The sequence below is a fragment of the Rhipicephalus microplus genome, chromosome 8 (genome assembly GCF_043290135.1).
Source record: "Rhipicephalus microplus isolate Deutch F79 chromosome 8, USDA_Rmic, whole genome shotgun sequence".
Lineage (NCBI taxonomy): Eukaryota > Metazoa > Arthropoda > Arachnida > Ixodida > Ixodidae > Rhipicephalus > Rhipicephalus microplus.
This window is the reverse complement of record NC_134707.1, coordinates 39,425,123-39,444,074: the sequence shown is the minus strand read 5'-3', so window position 1 is coordinate 39,444,074 and position 18,952 is coordinate 39,425,123. Positions and strand designations below refer to the sequence as shown.

Here is an 18,952-nt window from a genome sequence, read left to right as displayed (position 1 = left end):
CGCTGTTTTACCAAGAATAGTGTACTGAATTGTGAAGTGAGCCTGAATATTTGAAACCGCACAATAAGTTGACACGTGGCTAGTGCTAGTACTTTGTTCTTCGCAGTCGGCCCGCGTTTGAATTTGACAAAAATTATCCCTCTTTAAAGAGAACCCCAAAAGTGGAAGATGGTTGGATGGAATGCCTGCATACTATGCGAGGCTACTCTTAAAAAAAAAAAATGTCAGCTTCGTACTAACGGTGCCAAGCAGAGCACAGCAGCTTTTTTTTTTTTGCCTTTGGTTTTCCCTTTATGTCTTCGTCCTTTTTTCTTTTTATGTCTTTTTTATTTAATTCTTCCTCTCTATCTATTTGTATAATTTTTGCTGTTATTATTTTTCTTCCTATTCACCCTTTATCGCTTTTTTTTATTTCGCGCTGGCTTTTTTTATTGTTTTTTTAATTTCATACGCCGTTCTGCCTGTGTTGCGTCAAGCACACTAGTTGATTTCTTGCTGATGACGATAAGGGATAAATCATCGAGGCACTCAAAAAACAAAACGAAGAATTCTCCTCGGCGAGAGCACACGTTCAATATGCTGGGCATGGAGAGTTACGCCAAACGCCGACGACCTCGTAGTACAGAACGACAGCATACGACTTGCTGGTCCCTTAACTTGCTCGAACTTAAATTCTTGGGTGCCTTAAGCAGCATTTTGAAAATTGTGCTATATTTTGATGAGATGTGCAATCGATATACACGAATCACACTCAGAAATAAATTTCAGAAAATTATTGGAAACATACCGCATTCGAACTCACGAACACTGACTCAGCAAGTGCGTACACTGCTACACCACACCACGCCGCGGCACCGTCGGGCAGGAAACGGGTTTTTGTTGGCACCATTACGTTGTTTGCACAGGCGCAATCATGTCAGCAGTTACTCAAAGAAGAAAAATGACCGCCGTATCCACAACGCGAATGATGTTAGAGCAGCTTGCTCGGAGGGGCACTGGCTGTTTCTTGGCGAGACCATTTCTGTAGCAAGGCTTGTTAACGAGCCGGTGCGTGATGTGTACGTTGAAGGCAGCGCTGTCAGGCAAGTTTCCCGGCCACCACTGCACTGTGTTGACCACGTCGATTGGCACGTTAACTCGCTACCCCTTTGTGCCATACTGGCCGCTGGCGTTAGTCAAATGCCTTACTCGGCAGACGTGGAGCTATCAGGCGTACTTCAACGAGGCTGAGAGCGGGAAGTTGACGTTGGCTTGGGAGAGTATCAGTGTCCGTGTGTAACACTCATCGTAGGAACATGTCACGTGCCGTCGTGCTACGAAGCGACGAGACCGAAGTGGAAGTTGTCGCGAGGAGGCGAGCGCACAGGCCATCGAAAACCGACGTCATTTTACTTCAAAGCCTTCGGTGGCGGCGCTTCATCTAGTGAGCATTTTTCGAATCACTGAAGAGGCGACTGGAGCAGCGACCTTGAGCGGCGACTCAAGATGTGTACATTTGCAACACTGGCGTACACGCCAGCGGCTACTGGAGAGGCGACCAGCTTAAGGAGCAAGCTCTTAAAAAAAAGGGAAGGCACTTTTCTCCCCAATAGAGAAAAGCGCCCCCGTTTTTAACGTCGTTGTTGTTGTTGCTTAATACGTGTAGAAGAAAGGCGCTTGGATTAACTATGGCAAGAAGGACATTTTGCTCTCCAAGGAGAAAAGCGGCCTGCTTGTCGTGCTGTGTGCAAAATTTTGCACACAGTTTGTTCCATGTAGGAGCAAAGTGCCCTTTTCGTGGTAACTGTGAAGTTGCCCTAAAAAAACAATTAGTGTGTCCTTTACAGTCACCGTCACATTGTTTCTCCTTTTAGATGTAACGACGAATGCACAAAAAAGCGCAGGCGGGAGGGGCAATTGCACGCTTACAAAAAATGGCCAGGCTCTCTTTTGCATGGTGTGGTTATCAGCAGCATGTTTCCGAAGAGTTCTCAGCAAGTTTGAAATATTTATGGTAATTATCTATTGGTTATTTTTGTTGAATATATTATTTTGATTTACTTGGTTTATTTTCAAAGATCCCTGACACAGAAACAAAAAATTCTGCTTGTTTGTGCCGTTTGAGTTTCCTGTTATGATGGCACTCCTTACTGATTATTAATCCCGAACAGCAGCATTTGCTTATTTTAGTTTAGTTTTAAAACTAGCGTGAGGGCTCATATAGGTTGGCAGCACCTCGATACATCGCCACGAGTATGACGGTTCACTTGTGACCGGGAACTTGTGACTGGGAAACAGAAGGTCTGACTACAGCAATACAAACTGGCGCTCATAGCGGAGAACACATCGTCAGCCGTCGGTCAACTCACAAGCGGTGAAGCACGTCGGCCTTTATACATGTGCCGTCAAATATTACAGCGTTATCGTTGGCGGCAACGTAGGTTCCAGAATAATATGCAATGCTCGCGTAGTGCGCGTAGTCTTAACAAAATGATCTACTACATAACTCAAGCTCCTCGAAAATTGTAGGCGCTGTTTGAGCTGAAATTTACATACAGTGTAAAAGAGCGATAACAAAATTTGAGGAAAGAAAGTGGCACCATAATCCATGACATCGTCACAATTATCGGCGATGTCTTTTACTGATTACACGTGGTGGTAGTTTATACCAACATTGGTTGATATTGAATTACTGCTAGCACAGTCTCTCGTGATCGCCCCTTGACATTACACCGAGGACTTTTCTAAATTTTATTGGAGTGCTTCCGTGCTTCATGAGTAAGTAAAAAAAATAAAACCAGAAACATTATCATCGAAACAATTATGCATGTAGCTCATGCCTCGTAAAGCTGCTCACTAGTCGTAACGTTAGCCCATCTAGCACTGCTCTTAGAAGCCCGTCCAGAAGTAAAGCATTGCGCTTGAAACTGCTGGTTAGTTACGATGAAGAAAGACAAAATATAAAATATATTCATTGCGCAATATCTGTGAGTGACGGTGTTTTATGCGGCTGGTTGATGCAATACTCGTCTGTTCAATGTCGATATCGATGAAACTCGATTCTCAAATGTTGAAAGATTTAATCTGCCAGTACTTCGAATAAAATTAATCTAAGCGCACTTGCTATACTTGGAAAGCTACATGGTACTTTACAGTACGCATTATGCCCCGCGTTACCTTAAGTAGAGTGATACGCACTGCAATCAAGACGAAATTGAAAAATTAGTGAATTAACTGCTGCTCACGGTAGATTTAGAGAAAAAAAAACGTATGAAGTTTGCCGAAAGTCACCTCTTCCTGTCGTGCTTAGAACTTAAAAAATATGAAACAGCCTGCAAAGTATTGTGAAATATTCAGCGAAATTACTTCTGCTCATATTCAGTTTTGTTAAAAGCGGGTGTAAAGTTTAACGACACTCACCTCTTAATTTTGTGCTTCGAACTCAAAGAACCACTAACTAACCTGCAAAGGTTTATGCCAAACTTCGTACTCAGGTTCACGTTGAGTCCCAGCTGATAAAATGAAGCAAACGCAAATGGCAATCAAGCTGGCACACCATAACTTTATTTATCCATTATACGCGGCAAAGTGTTGGGCGTGGTACATGACAGAGCACTTAGGTACCCTTGGGAACGCCGAAGGGCCACAGCCTCACAAAAGATGTCAACGTACCACTCAATACACACTCGGATATTTCTGAAAGCCCCTTTCTACGCTCGCCACGCCACCTGCCGGCATAAGCAGCGAAGGGGCGTAATAAGCGGCCTGTCACAGGCGCTGACTGACTGGCCCCCCATAAAAACACAGCCGCAGCGTGGGTATTGCGATGCTTCGCGTTTTTTTTTTCTTTTTTCCCATTTAGAAGGCGGGTGAGTGGTCTTATCGATATATCGAGCTAGCTACGCGTCGGTTGGTCTTGGAAGACTCCATCGACGTTGGTATTAGTCGTCTGGTAGCCGCCACATTTCGCGCGAAGTGCGTCAACCTGTCCTGTACTGTGGCTCTATTGACTTCTCGTCGGGCGGTCGAAGATGGAGGTTTCGCAAGAAGGCTGTTCGTGGAGACGCCGAGGCTCCTCGCGAATGCTCCTGCTATCCCACTTGCTCCGTCAAGGTGGCGTCTGCTACTGAAGACGCTGTCGTCTAGCCACCATGCATGACTCGTCTTTGCCCGGTGAACCAGATATTGAGGTCACCAGCTATATCATTAAGCAAGTGGGAGCAAGAATAGAAAATATTGGATCGCCCTAGTTCAAAGGAGACTTGGGAGAACTTTACGTCCGTTTATGTACACTTTTCGCGATGCGGCTTTGTTTGTCCGGTGCACCTCTTATTACAGCGCAGCTCTGAAGCATTCGTTCGTCACTCTGGTGTTTTCCTCGTCGAGGTAACCGAGTGCACTATTGGCGCAGGTGCTCATGATTGAGAGCGAACTTGCCTTTTTCAGATTGTATATAGCGTGATCTGAAAACAATATGATTTTCAGTAACCACCTAATGCATACGAGTACTGTGAATTGCCAGAGAGTCAGCCGTGTTTTTATATTTTTGTGTTATTAGGCTCGGAAAATTCCAAAGGTTGCGTTGTATTTGTGAACGTCTGACGCCATGACTCACAGATGCCAAACTTGTAAAGAATGAACGCAATACATCTCTATTGGTTTCATTTCTGTCAAAACATATGGCTTTTGCGGTCTTCTACATTTTGTGAACGTGTGGACGTAAAAGTACCCCGCAAACTCAGGGGATATATTGTACTGGCATTTGTATTAATTTATTGTTTCACTGTTTCCGTGTTTTAAACGTTACTTCCAACAGTTACGCTTGTTATTGATCTTCGCAATCAGTGCGTATATTTACCGGAAGCGTCTGTAATATCTGACGATTCTAACCAGATTTCGACGGTACACGAAAAGTTCTGTGGATACTGAAGCTGTACGCGAGATCCACCGAATAGGCCATAACTCACATTGTCTGGCAGTTTCATGACTCTGATAGGTTCTAACTCCTAATCTGATAACGATGATCGACGATGTTGCTCGTCGCTGTAATTGCATTGTGAGTGCAGTGTTTTCGTGGGTGAATGCTTAACCAAATAATATTGCTAAGCCGACTTGAATGAGGTGTTATTTACACGTTCAACAACATGAGAATATACTGTCATTTGTGTTCCTCTATAGCAGTCATTAAAGCACATCATTCATCACACGCCAGCTTTGCGCGGCGTGACCCTTTTCGTGAGGCTTCACTATTAGCACCCGGTAATGACTCGTCCTCTCGTGCATTTGTATCATCATTACAGTCACAATCACAGTCAATTTTTTGTAGTCTTGTCTGTTCGGCAGTCTTCATCATTACTGCGGTGCCTCCGCGCATCCACTTAAGCAACGATGGCGGAGAGAAACGGGATACCTCTTATCCGGGGCTGCGCTTCTACTGCGCTGAATCGCAAGAGCTTGCCAGGGACGTCAACACAAGCCTAAACCCTTGCAAAGACTTCTCCGCGTGCGTCTGTTCTATCGAGATCCACGACGAGCACCAGACGCGCGACGACACTGACTCCACGTTAGTGCGCGTAGTGATATCCAGGGCGAAGCCCAGAAGCGTCGAGAAAAGAGGGCGCGCAGGGTCACTCCTCACAGCTTTCTGCAAGATGTCTGTACAGACAGCGGCTCACAGAAAACTATTCGCGTCCACGATGTGCACAGCATGCACCCGCCACACACCTACTTTGTTATGGCGTCCATCAAGTACAACCAGCCTTCGCCTGTCCACATCACCTTCGAAAGAAATAAATTGGAGGTTCTACTGTGGTTAGCGACCACGTGTGCGACCTAATGACCTGCAGGCTTGTATTTAGATCCCTGAGCGTATCTCGGGAAGCACTGTGGGCGCACGGAAATTACACTGCTAGCATGGCCAACGTAGTGGACGTAGAGCATCTGCATGCCAAAACGTGTGAGCGAATCGTCATTGTGAACAGAGTGACCACCACTTAGACGTTGGCAAAGGAGAGTGACGTGCTCTATCGCGAAGTGTGGGACGTCAAAGACTTCCGGGCATGCTTAACACGTTTGCTAGATTGCCTCAGAGCATGGAGTAAATCGTGGTTGAAGGGGTTGGTGGAATGTGCTTGCTGCTGGACCTTTTCGCTTCGTACTGTAGCGTAACGCTAGCGGTGACTAACCGGCTAGAGAAAAAGATGACGAGCGTTGGTGGCTCATGGTGCGTGGCGCCTGGAATGTTCGGATGCCTCTGGCCGGCGGGACGCCACGGCTGCCGCCGCTCTACTTCGGCAGCTCGCTTCCTGTACGCCTCGTCCTTTCATTAAACCAGCGACGACGGCACTTCTGCATCGTAAGTCGTCCCGTCACTATACAGTACGAAGGGACCATCGACTCCAAGGCAGCCTACTTCGTGTGTAAAGCATTGCTGGAGCAATACAGATATCTACGCCTAAGATGACAGTTTGCTGCATGGCGGGTTTGACGACTGCGTGGAAAAGATATTCCGCTTGCCGTACGTACGACACGCCATCGGCTCCGAGGTCTCCAAGAGCCCTGAGAAGCACGCGGACGCAAGGACGACGTTCGAGAAAGTTAAGGACTCCATCTTCTGAAAGTGCGAGAGGAGCTCGCTTTTTGAAACAGACGATGCCGATGGGCTCCGAAGGTGCTTCAACAACCTAACCCTGGCAACACTTGCAGAGGCTAGTGAGACCCGAGTACGATTGTTACATGGACACCGTAACCTCTGTTATGGCGGGCCTCAGTTCATGTTTATATTTTAATCGCGAAACTGAGCGTCCCTTACGACCCAAGCTAAGAAGGATTACGCATGAAGCGAGTCACGTGGCGCTCAGAATCGCGATTGAAAATATAAACGTTAACGATTATTGAGAGTTCAAAAGCGCATAGATATGAGTGTGCGGCCTCTCAGACAACCCGATCTTTGACGTAGGCCTTCTATTCGTCGACGACCAACACTTGCTTATGACGTCACTAGTTTATGCCCAGATTTTCACCACCTGTTCGGCTGACTGTGACATCGCGAACGTACAGTGCCTGAGGAAGCGCGTTCGTGGAGGGCATCTGGCAAGCTACCTTTTACGGCGTTCAGTAGAGCGCTAAGACGCGCGGCAACATCGAAAGATTTAAGCTGTGCTTCACGCAGCACTACTTAGGTGGAGCTGACCGCGGGTGCGAGGTATACCAGTTCATGGTCGGGTCGATGGGAGTGGCCTCTGTCATGAACACTCGTAGAAACTCAGACTGGTGCGTTCCGAAGCCCATATGGAATCTGTGGCGCATATCGCACACCTAGTTCTTTTACCCCCTGACCAAGTACTATCACTGTTCGAAGGGTCAGTCGCCGCGCTCTGTGCGATTGATAAATAAGCCACTCACGCACGTTAAAGACTTTGGCGAGATCTTCAGCTGCGCATCAACCTCGCCAATGATGAAGCCTCACTGGTGCCCAATGCAAAGTAGTATCGCGACTAATCTCAATTTTGCACTACTTTAGATAAATGTTTACGAAATAGTGCATCTTGCTATCAGGCAGCTCCTTCTCGCAAGACAGACTTTGTCAACCATGATTGCTCGGCTTGTCTGTCAATCATGCGACTTTTTCATTGTAAAGTGTGTGATTTACAATTAATAACAGAGTGTAATACTATTGTACAGTACATCACCCTCTGCAGGTGTCTTAGGAGCCGGAACAAAAGGGGATGATTCACATTATCTAATGCTTTAGCAAGGTCTATTTGAAAAAGGGCTACTTTGTCTATACTACAAGCAATACAGTGAAGGACTGACCATGCTATATGGTCATTTATCTTAATAGAGCAACCCGAATTTCACACGATTGCTGGTCACCTACACATTCGGTGATCCCCGCCAATAGTCCATTTGTCAGCAATATTGGCATTATTTTATATTAAGCGTTACACAATGATATAGGCCTCTATTCGGGAACTCTCTTTAATCATAACTGATGAGTAGTTTTGGGTAATAATGTTTTATGACCCTGATAGAAAGAAAAAGGAAGTTCAGCACGTCCATCAGCTTCTTTATAAGTTACCAAAAGAAAGGTATCAGAAGTTTCTGCATTATGAGTACAGTGAAAATAAACTCTTCTGCTTTGAAATACAGTAAATTTAATTTTTATGTTTTACAAACAGAGGAGTTCTGTACACATGCTACACGAAAGAACATGAAACATGGCAGTAATAATGCGTGGTACAAGAGTACATTGCCACCACGTCTCAGAACATGTGATTATGAGAACGACTTCATTGCATAAAGCTGATCACCCACTACAAATAACACGAACGCTGCTGCGCCTATTCCCTTAAAATCAATTAGTGTGCGCCTAGCAAATTCGGAAAGATTTGCTGCTTGAATTGTTCAAAGCACGCTGTGGAGAAAGGATATCGCTATCGTGCTCCACTCTGGGTCCCCCTTTTTCTTCATAAAACTGCTATTACTTCATTCCTGCTTTAGTTTACCGAGTAGCCGCAACGGGAACAATTGAGTTTTGTTGCACCTTGTTGGAAACGTTGCTGGCGAAGACACGACTTCCGTTGTTGTGAGTGGCAGTTGAAGTGTTTTGCTACCAAACCCTTCGCCGAATGCCATTACCCGGCATGTAGAAAAAGAACAGGAGGGAGCACTGCGCAATGCTGATTAGCTATCAAAGATAGATAGTAAGAAAAGGGTAAGAAGGCCGAGAAGGAAATAAATATGGGAATAAAGAAACGAAGAAGGAAATAAACAACAGAGAAAAAGAAGAAAAAGAAAGAAGAAGGAAGAGAGAAAGAAATAAAAGCAAAAGAAAGAGAGAAAGAAAGGGAGAAAAAGAGAGTGCGTAAGCAACGCCCCCGCCAAGCTTGCCCCCCATTTCCTCGATAATAAAGGCTTTCTGATGCTTATAAAAAAACAAAGAATGCATTGAATACAGTATATATATGCAAATGATAGTTAATATGCACCTGAACTGCCTGCAAAAAAAAAAAAAACTTACACGTAACATATTTCGGGCACATTTTTGGCGTCTGTACAGATAAGGCTCCGAGTTCGGCATGCATTTCGGTGCGTTGATTCTCTGTGCACTTCATAGCGATACCTTCTTCAGTAACGAGGAAGGCAGGGCGCCCAGTTCTGCGTCGTGAGCTGATAGTTGCGTAAACTTTAGAGAATGTTCTAAAACACATACACGGACCAGTGCTTCTTGAGACCAGCACCCAGAACACGTAGTCTTTTGTTCAACGGCGGCTGCTACCTGAAAGCATTCCCCTGCAAGAAGCATTCGGTAGTCGCGAGAACCTCCTCCGTAAACATTCGCACTGCAGATACGAGAATGGCATCCGTTATATTTTCATTCTCCATTCGTTTCCCTCTGCGTGCGCTCATTTGCGTGCCATTTGCCTGCCGGGCCAGGTGCATCGGCTTCCGTTTTCGTGTGGCCCGGACGACGCTCCCTGCGCCGAAAATTTTGTGGTTGCCGCTTCCCAGCAGGCTATTCACGCATTGCGGCGCTGCATACACAAGCGTTGGTACTCTATGTAATGGCACTACACACGCTGTCCGCTTCCCGCCATCCCATTAGCGTTGTGTTCTGGTATTGGCGCGAACGAGAGCCGAGAAAAACAGCAACAGCACCTACAAAATTGAGCCTGCTTGGTTCGGTGTCGGAACTAAATGGTTCAGAGAAATTCCAAATAACTCCAGTGTTCCAGATTTCGCGTGCAGTGCGGGAATATCGTGCGCTACGAAAAAAATATTGGCGCGTGTAATGAGGAGTGTCTGATGAACTTTCGTTTCCACAAACTGATGGAACAGTTGTCCGTCGCGTAGAGGTACCAGATAGAGCCCGATGTCTGCTCTGTAGTTATAGAAACGCTGTTATCTAACGCTATATGCCCAGATATCATCACAAGTTTATAGAATATATTACGTCAGATAACACTCTGTATTTCTAAGCAGTTTGCAACTAAATTCTATCGAACTCAATGCATGTTTATAGCAACTTTCAAGAAGATCAGAAACCTAAATTCAGGAATACCCGCATAAATAGTGAGAAAATACAGATTTTTCTTTTCTCTCGTGGTTCGTGAAATGTTAATGCTCGCTATACATATGCGCATACGTTTTGTGGAAACACACCGCGATAAGCATGAAAGTTCAGCCTGCATTTGTACGTGTTGGGTCTCTTTTTCTTGTATAGCGTTATAAAGTTTGGACCATGTTTCTCTCTCTCTCCCTCTCTCCCTCTCTCTCTCTCTCTCTCTATATATATATATATATATTTTTGTGTGTGTGTTTGTGTGAAAGAAGCTTTTTTTTGTGCACTAAACATACCTGTGAAGAGATGAGGCACCACTTAGCGGTTGTCTTAATTTTATTTTTAATGGTTTCGACCCGTGGATCAGTCTTCTTTCAGGTTAGCGAACAAGTTCGCGAAAAGACTGGTCTGCCGGTTGAAACCGCTGGAAATAATATATATATATATATATATATATATATATATATATATATATATATATATATATATATATATATATATATATATATATATAGTGGGAGTAATAATTCAATGGGCCAGTTAGTCTTTGTGAAGGTATGGGTTATGGCACAACGGGAGCGTTGTCAACAAGGATAAATATATATATTTCCCAGCAGTTTCGGGAGGGGTCCTCCCTTCATCAGGGGATGAGTTATACTGACATGAATTTCCATACTTCGTTGCTGCCGCATCCCTCTCGCCTTGAAACATGTTTGCGAGAGTGGGACAATCTTGGGTGGCGACAATCTTGGCGACAATCTTGGGTGGCCCGACACACGTCGAGAACTGAGCAGCACGTGATAAGAAACGTATGTGGACGTACGCGGAGAGTTGGTTTCGTTCTCAGTGTTGACAGTGGTTCTTCCTTTTGTTTACTTTCTTTCTTTTCTTTCTTTTTTTTCTCCTCCCTCTTTCTTTTGCAGTTCTCTCCCACTCTCGCAAACATGTTTCAAGGCGAGAGGGACGCGGCAGCAACTAAGTTTGGAAATTCATGTCAGTATAACTCATCCCCTGATGAAGGGAGGACCCCTCCCGAAACTGTTGAAAAATAAATATATTTATCCTTGTTGACAACGCTCCCGTTGTGCCATATCCCATATATATATATATATATATATATATATATATATATATATATATATATATATATATATATATATATATATATATATATATATATATATATATATATATATATATATATATATATATATATAGTGGGCATTTGTTACTTACATTGTCCTCATCCATGGCCGTCACTTCACAATCGTTATGGACCACCATGCCTTATGCTGGCTTCCTACACTGAAGAACTTGTCCGGACGCTTGGGTCGGTGGATACCACGCTTGCAGGAGTACGACTTTGACATAACTTACAAGTCAGGCAAAAAACATCAAGACGCCGATGCTTTATCTCGTCCCGCTTCCAACTACCCATATGAGCGTTGGTGAGAACTCAACCGCCACATCTACCAAAGTTCATACGCTCGCATCAATAACGCGACCCTTTTTGGACAACGAGCCAACATTTATCTCCCGCCAGCGGTCCGATTCATACTGCAGACGCATGATGGACCACCTTTCGGGAGTTGCTCATCCATCTACCGCCACGTCTACCACCCTGACGGTCAGCGCTGGGTTCCTGTACTGCCACGCTCTCTTCGACTTCAGATGCTCGAAGCCTTCCACGACGACTTGACTGCTGGTCATCTTGGTTTAAAAAAAAAACTCTTGACCGCATTCGATGTTGTTATTACTGGCCTGGCCTTTCTTCTAGTGTAGCTCGGTACGTCGGTTCCTGCTGCCCATGCCAGCGTCGTAAACTCCCCACGTCTTCCCCTGCTGGACCTCTACAACCACTTCTGTGCCCTTCAATGCCTTTCGAGGTTGTAGGTGTTGACCTTTATGGGCCTCTCCCCGTCACATCTGCTGGCAAACGATCGCCGTGGACTACCTGAGACGCTACGCTGAGACTTCCTCTGTTATTACAGGCTCAGCTGTGGAAGTTGCAGACTTTATTCTTCACGCCATAATCCTGCGTCATGGGGCTCCTCGTGTACTGCTTAGTGATCGCCGCAAAGTGTTCCTGTCACAAATGGTAAATGAAGTACTGCGCGCTTCTGGAACTACTCACAAGACAGCTTCAAGCTACCACCCTCAGACAAATGGTCTCACAGAAAGAATTTATCGAACCCTTGCAGACATGATAGCCGTTTACGTCCATCCCGACCACAAAAACTAGGATACTCTTTTACCATTTCTGACATTTGCTTACAACACCGCCGTTCAGCGAACAACTTGCTACTCACCGTTTTACCTCGTGTACGGACGCACCCCGACTACCTTTCTCGATGTCTCCTTCTTTAGCAGCCATGGGAATTCATGTCAGTCTTCTAGCGAAGAATACATTTCCCACCTGGCCCAGTCTCGCCATCAGGCTCGCATCAATACTGAAGTGGGACAGCACGAGCGGAAGATCATCTATGACGAATCCCACCGCGTTGTGTCTTTCAACCTGGTGACGAGGTGCTGCTTATGACACCTATTCGCACTCCTGGTCTCTGTGACAAATTGCAACCACGCTTCATTGGGTCATACATTGTTTTATAACAGACTTCGCCGGTTAATTATCGTGTGACACCACTCGTCGCCCCAACAGACCGCCGCTACCGCAGCACAGAGATTGTCCACGTTCGTCGCATGAAACCTTTCACGCGACGTTCCCCGTCACTTTGACTTACGGCGGCCAGGGTGTCCGCTTCCAAGTGGGAGGAACTAGTGTGGGCATTTGTCACTTACATCGTCCTCATCCCTGCAAGATCACAATCACCATAATCCTCTTGTCTCTTTGTCCTCATTGCCACTCTGGGTCATCATCATCGTCATCGTCTGTGTACTGGCTCTGCCCGTTCGTTTTGCGCGGTCTTTCCTCAAGTAAACGCTGTCGCAACCAAGACTACCAAGACTTCATAATATATATATATATATATATATATATATATATATATATATATATATATATATATATATATATTTATATATATATATAGTCCAGTAGATCGTCCGTGAGTGGTCACAATGTGGTTTATTTCGACGTTTCGGCCTAGAGTCTGGCCTTCATCAGGATTAAAGATATCTTTAATCCTGATGAAGGCCTGACTCTAGGCCGAAACGTCGAAATAAACCACGTTGTGACCGCTCACGGAGTATCTACTGGACTATATGCAACGCTACGGCCACTCAACCACCATGCGTATATATATATATATATATATATATATATATATATATATATATATATATATGTCAGTACACGTATGAAAGAGCAATACTTTTACGTCTTACGTTTCAGCCGTGGCGCGGCCTTCATCAGAGACTAAAGAGTAGACAAGCATGCTTGTCTACTCTTTATTCTCTGGCCCAAGGCCATGCCACAGCTGAAACGTAAGACATAAATGTATTGCTCTTTCATACGTGTACTCGCTTGTGTTTTTATACGTACCAGACCCCCTAACTTCCTGCTGAATATATATATATATATATATATATATATATATATATATATATATATATATATATATATATATATATATATATATATATATATATATATATATATATATATATATATATATATAAGCCTAGAAAATTCAGAGAGAGGGATCTCCACTGTGTAATCCTATATGCTGATCAGTACTAGTCATGTCAGTGTTGGTTTAATCAAATCACCTTGCATGCGAAGAAGCGAATTTTATGGAATATATATAAGGCGACACCACGTGAGATGACAAATAGCGCAAAAGCGAAACTTCCCGCATATCCGCGAAGTGAATGATGATGAAGGAGCCTGCTCCAGAGGTTAAATCCGGTCTACCATGAATCTTCTGCACACACGCTCAATTATCATCATAGAGAGACTTGACACGAGAGTTGTTGTGGTGTGATTGTATATACACGTTATATACACAATGTTTATTATTTGCATATAAATGTGCTATACATAGATATTTACATACTGATGCAGTATATACATTTTCTCCACGAGATTATTTATGGACCACGTAAGCTCGGAGAAACGTTTTCCTTTTCCTATAATGGATTTGCGATACGTAAAGTACAAAGCTCTCCGCGCCATCACCTTGGCTTCTGCGTTGTTCATAGTGGGTAAAGGTATCGACACGCACTGAGTGATGTCCTGCCAAAGAGACAGAAAGCGCACCGAGATTAAGCGCTATATTTAGACGTGGGCCTACCAAACTAAAGCACGCGCCGAGAGAGGAGCGCGTGGCACCTGAGCGGTGGTGCGCCATCTAGCGAGTGCTCTTGAAACGACGGGCACGGATTCACCTCTAGCGGGAGCAGTGAGCACTAGTGTAAACACCGGCGTAACGACGATAGACACCCCCCCCCCCCCCCCACCGTCAAAGAAAAGAATTCTTTAAAGAAAACTTAAAGGACGCTTGTTCTTCGCCGATCTCGCACATTAGGATCAATGTGTGAGATCTGAGGCAGATTCCGCAATTGCTGGAATCGGCCGAAATTATTAGCTTCATTTGTATGGCTGTGTGCTTCTAATGGTTGAGATTGCCCCTCTTTTGAAGAGGAGACCGAAGCAGACATTGAGATTGTTTCATTCTGGACATTTTTACTATCTCTTAGTGCCTGCATAAAAAATAAAACGCTATAATAATTTGCTTTTTGGCGTTCGTTTTCTTTTTTAGGTCATAAGGGGCACTGTTTAGATAAGTAGTACATTCCTGAAATAAAGCCAGATTAATCATAAAAGCTTTTTGAAATTACTTAAGCGAGTCATGCCTTCATTATTCTGGCTCTATGAACAGTCACCTTCTAGTCGTTAACAGTGCTCTCCCATAGTTCGAAATACGCGAAATCGTTAAACAATTTTTCCAACCTCCCCCCCCCCCCCGATGGCGTAACTTTCTTCTTGAGGGCCTCATCAAGTGTTAGGCGCCCATGGGATGGCTACCTGCTCTCCCATAGTAGAGTATCTAGTACTCTTAATCGTTACCCACTCTATCTAAACACATACAGGTGACGTTATGGCGGGCAGACAAAAGTAAATAAATCGTTAACAACTGTTTCTAAACACACACACATCATCCTCTCAGCGGGACGGCTCAATGCTCTCTCATAGTTGAGTACGAAGTACTCGAAATCGTTAAACTATTTTTCTGAACACACGTACCAAGTACTCTAAATCGTAACCCACTCTTTCTAACTCCCCCCCTCCCCAAGTACTCTAAATCGTTGAACACTTTTTCTAAACACACGTACGGGAGCTTCCTAGTTCAACGAATCTCTTTCGAGTCTGCGCTTGGGACCGCTTTCTGCTCTCCCTTAGTAGAGTATGGTAGAGTACCAAATTCTCTAAATCATTAAACACTTTTTTCGAAACCCACACGTGCAGCGTGTGTGCCAAACGCGGTTGGTATTCATGCAGGCGTTTGCCCTTATCCGTAATTTCTCTCAACAGGGCCTCAAGTGTGAGGCCCACAGGAAGGCTTTATGCTCCCCCATAGTAGAGTAGCTAGATAAAATTCTAAATCGTTACCCACTTTTTCTAAGCACATGCGAATACCTAAGGTGGTCAGACTTTGTCTACACGGCCTTATGAAATGTGAGGCCCAAGGTACGGCTTTTCGCTCTCCCATAGTGTAGTACCAAGTGCTATAAGTGTTCAAGAACGTTTTTCAAACACTCAGACTCTCAGTCTGTCATCTGAAAGTTGGTGTGGTTTTCGCATCTCACTGGCACAGCCTAATGCTCTCCCATCGTACTCTAAATTGTTGAACATGTTAAATGCGAATGCATTTCTTAGTCGGGCTAAGTCAGTTGTCCCTCGGGATCCATCAACCACCCTCTCCCTTAGCAACAGCTGCGGGCGCGCGTGTTCCTGGCAACCGGAACCCCCACGCTGTCACATTTGGGCGTCGGCAACTGTCACCAATAGCTGCATGCGCGCGCACTTATCCTCGCCCCTAGTAACCTGAACCCCCCACCTTCGTTACTTGAACCTGATACCACCTTGATACCAATGCACCACCTTGATACCAATGCCAAGCCGAGAACGTTGTTTTTTTTTACTTCATGTTATTTTCTTAACCGTGCACGCTAGCTACTAGAGCTGGAAACGCATAGCGCGTTTATCTTGACAGAAAAACGCCACGTGCAGCGAACGGTGTAAGAAAAAAGATGCTGCGTGGTGTAAGAATTGGATGCACAGTGTAAGAACAAAAAGAAAACATTATTCTTCTAACGCTGGGTTCTCACGTAAGAAACGCCGCTATGGAGGCTACGCAATGCGTTCCCATTTCCTCAGGATTCCCATCGGCGAGGTGGGGGCATTTGCTTTTGGAAACACAGAGCGGACGTAATTTTGGTCAACAGGGCCTCATCGAGTGTGAGCTACACGGAACGGCTTTGTGCTTCCGCATAGTAAAGCACCTAGTACTCTAAATTGTTACCCGCTTTTAAATGCGAAGTATTTCTTAGCAAACTTCGGCAACTTTGAGCGTATCTATCTATCTATCTATCTATCTATCTATCTATCTATCTATCTATCTATCTATCTATCTATCTATCTATCTATCTATCTATCTATCTATCTATCTATCTATCTATCTATCTATCTATCTATCTATCTATCTATCTATCTATCTATCTATCTATCTATCTATCTATCTATCTATCTATCTATCTATCTATCTATCTATCTATCTATCTATCTATCTATCTATCTATCTATCTATCTATCTATCTGCCTACGACTTTTAGCTCTCCTGGCCGTCTCGATAATGGTATCGATACCAAAATCAGTATAGCATAACATGACTATATGACGAGCATATTTAACTAGTCATAACACGAAAACCATGACGTGTCTGTCATGAATGTGATGGTTTACATTTCATGGTCTTGCTGTTCTTGCGGTAGTTTCGTTCACATCACATTTGGCAAAACTGGTCCGGTATGACATGGCTGCATAGCGAACATAAGTGACAGACCCTAAAGTGAAAATCATTACATGCATGTCATCATTTTCATGTTAGTGTTATTCATGACTATACGCGCCACGCTCATGGTGCGCTCGCGGTCGTTTCGCTAGATCACTTATATAAATTTGGTATTACGGGACGTGAATACATGATGAAGGTACATGACTGGTGCACACATGATAATCATGAGATATGTGTAATGTAAAAACATGACTACATGCCACGCTCAAGATACGCTCGTGGTTGTTTCACTAGCTTTACATATACCAAATTTGATATTACGTTACGTGAATGGACCACGAAGGTAAATGACACGTTCAAACATGATAATCTTGATATGCGTGTCATGGGAAACACGATTCCATTCTACGTTCATACCGTGCTCGTGGCCGTTGTGCTAGCTCCACATATACCAAATTTGGTATCATGTGACGTAAACAGACGACGAAGATGAATCACACGTCTAAACATGATAATCATGATATGCGTGTCATGTGAGCCATGATTAGATGCTACGCTCATAGAGTGCCCGCGGCCGTTTCGCTAGCTCCACATATACGAAATTTTTTATTTCGTGCCGCGAACTGACGACGAAGGGTAATGACACATCCAAACATGATAGTCATGGCATGGAAGTCAAGTATACTGCATAATTTACATCCAACTCGTAACGTTGTGCTCATTTTAAAGTGACATATGAAAGTTCCTCATTAGTGCTTAGCATATCATAGATTTCCATAGTGCTGTGGGATCTGGCAAATTTTTTTCACACACGAACGCTTTCTGAACTGGTCGATTACTTTTATTTTTGGGACGGCTCTCTGCTCTCCCATAGTAGAATACGAATTACTCTAGAGCGTTGAACACTGGTTCGAGGCACACTTCGTGAAAGATTATAGACACCTTTGATTAATGACCATTCACAACCAGCGATAGGAAAACTTCGAATACACTTGAGCCTTGCCTCCAACAGTAGAACGTTGAAGTGTGATCGGGCTTCGTGATGGTCTCCTTTTCAATTGCCTGTCTGGCTTCGGTTTTCAGTGCATATCTCAGCAAGGGCTGTAGGAGAAACGAATGAATGTGCTCGTTAAACTATCTTATAGTTGGCTGCAGCCTGAGAATAAGTACGTGCTCTACCCCTAGTATTTAAACGCGCCTGTCATACATCTGTGCAAGAAACCAATGATGGGCGACTTCCGTTCGAACCATTAGCACATTTTCGCTAATATTGCAAACACTTCACATATTATAAATTAAAGTTAGTCTTTTCTTGTTAAAGTTTAACGTATGCGGCTGACAGTGAAGCCGTGATCTGAGATAAACTTGTCAGGAAGTAAAAGTATTCCACCAAAAGCTATCGTAATGATCACGTGACTGTACGTCCAATCATATGCTTGAAATACGGGAAAGGTACTGACGCCACGTAAGTGAGAGATTCCAATTAGAGGGAGCAGACAGCTGGGCTCTACGTTCTGCAGACTGGGACAGCTTTCCACTCTGCCATAGTAGGGTTCTAAGTACTCCAAGTCGCTCAACACTTTTTTTCTAAACAGAGCAAGTACTCTGAATCGCGAACACTTTTCTAAACATCAGAATTCTCCCTGGGTGGGATTGGGATCGCTGTTGCCGGAGTTTATATTTATTTTGGGCGGCAGCCATCTATATATAGAATGCCTGCTTCAAATACAGTTGTGAAATGTCCACTATACACCGCAATTCTGCCTTTTGCCTACCAGTGAAGGACGGACTATGTGTCCGTAGGGCAACAATCGCGTCTACACAGCTGTTCACGTTGTTGATGCTTGTGCTGCTGCTGCGCATGTATAAATATGCCTGAGTGTTTTGTTATGGGTTGGCCTTTAAAAAAACCGCTCGTTCAAATTCCCATGCT

The 18,952-nt window shown here is 44.2% G+C and overlaps 1 protein-coding gene across 1 annotated transcript in view; it reads right to left on the bottom strand.

Annotated features, from left to right (window-relative positions):
- LOC119165355 (potassium voltage-gated channel subfamily KQT member 1-like) overlaps window positions 1-18,952 on the bottom strand; it is a 134,667-nt gene that overhangs the window by 75,883 nt on the left and 39,832 nt on the right. The gene's annotated exons all lie outside the window — the stretch shown is intronic.